The sequence below is a fragment of the Physeter macrocephalus genome, chromosome 8 (assembly GCF_002837175.3).
Source record: "Physeter macrocephalus isolate SW-GA chromosome 8, ASM283717v5, whole genome shotgun sequence".
NCBI classification, from domain to species: domain Eukaryota; kingdom Metazoa; phylum Chordata; class Mammalia; order Artiodactyla; family Physeteridae; genus Physeter; species Physeter macrocephalus.
The window spans coordinates 23209607-23211345 of record NC_041221.1 but is presented as its reverse complement, the minus strand read 5'-3'; the positions used below and the strand labels follow the sequence as shown (position 1 = coordinate 23211345).

Here is a 1739-nt window from a genome sequence, read left to right as displayed (position 1 = left end):
AGAAAGAAAGAAGATAAAATAAAGTAGGATAAAATAAAGTTATTAAAATAAAAAATTATTATTAAGAAGAAAAATTCTAAAAAGTAAAAAAAAAACAAAAAATGGGACGGTCAGAACCCTAGGACACATGGTGAAAGCAAAGCTATACAGACAAAATCCCACACAGCAGCACACACATACACAACTCACAAAAAGAGAAAAAGGGGAAAATAATAATATATCTTGCTCCTAAAGTCCACCTCCTCAACTTGGGATGATTTGCTGTCTATTCAGATATTCCACAGATGCAGGGCACTTCAAGTTAATTGTGGAGATTTAATCTGCTGCTTCTGAGGCTGCTGGGAGAGACCTCCCCGCCTCCTCTTTGTTCGCACAGCTCCTGGGGTACAGCTTTGGACTTGGCCCCACCTCTGCACGTAGGTCCCCTGCTCTTCGCTCAGACAGGACGGGGTTAAAGGAGCAGCTGATTCAGGGGCTCTGGCTCAGGCCGGGGGGAGGGAGGGGTACGGAGGCGGGGCGAGCCTGCGGCGGCAGAGGCCGGCATGACGTTGCACCAGCCTGAGACGCTCTGTGCGTTCTCCCGGGGAAGTTGTCCCTGGATCCCGGGACCCTGGCAGTGGGGGGCTGCACAGGCTCCCGGGAGGGATGGTGTGGAGAGTGACCTGTGCTCGCACACAGACTTCTTGGTTGCGGCAGCAGCAGCCTTAGCATCTCATGCCCGTCTCTGGTGTCCACACTGATAGCCGCGGCTTGCGCCCATTTCTGGAGCTCCTTTACACAGCGCACTTAATCCCCTCTCCTCTCGCACCAGGAAACAAAGAGGCAAGAAAAAGTCTCTTGTCTCTTCGGCAGCTCCGCGCCAGTCTCTGGAGCTCCTTTAAGTGGCGCACTTAATCCCCTCTCCTCATGCCCCAGGAAGCAAAGAGGGAAGAAAAGGTCTCTTGCCTGTTCGGCAGCTCCAGACTTCTCCCGGACTCCCTCCCGGCTAGCCGTTGTGCACTAACCCCTTCAGGCTGTGTTCACGCCACCAACCCCAGTCCTCTCCCGGCTTCCGACCGAAGCCCAAGCCTCGGCTCCCAGCCCCCACCCTTCCCGGCAGGTGAGCAGACAAGCCTCTCGGGCTGGTGAGTGCTGGTCGGCACCGATCCTCTGCGGGAATCTCTCCGCTTTGCCCTCCACACCCTGTTACTGCGCTCTCTTCCATGGCTCTGAAGCTTCCCCCTCTGCCAACCGCAGTCTCCACCCGTGAAGGGGCTTCTAGTGTGTGGGAGCCTTTCCTCCTTCACAGCTCCCTCCCACTGGTGCAGGCCCCATCCCTATTCTTTTGTCTCTGTTTATTCTTTTTTCTTTTGTCCTACCCAGGTACGTGGGGAGTTTCTTGCTTTTGGAAGGTCTGAGGTCTTCTGCCAGTGTTCAGTGGGTGTTCTATAGGAGCAGTTCCCACTTGTTTATTTTTATTTCCATTTCTCTAGGAGGTGGGTCAAAAAGGATTTTGCTGTGATTTATGTCATAGAGTGTCCTGCCTATGTTTTCCCCCTAAGAGTTTTATAGTGTCTGGCCTTACATTTAGGTCTTTAATCCATTTTGAGTTTATTTTTGTGTATGGTGTTAGGGAGTGTTCTAATTTCATTCTTTTACATGTAGCTGTCCAGTTTTCCCAGCACCACTTATTGAAGAGGCTGTCTTTTCTCCATTGTATATTCTTGCCTCCTTTATCAAAAATAAGGTGACCATATGTG

The 1739-nt window shown here is 51.1% G+C and overlaps 1 protein-coding gene across 1 annotated transcript in view; it reads left to right on the top strand.

Annotated features, from left to right (window-relative positions):
• The window catches only part of SEMA5A (semaphorin 5A), a 429431-nt gene that overhangs the window by 420035 nt on the left and 7657 nt on the right, over window positions 1-1739 (top strand). The window lies entirely within an intron of this gene.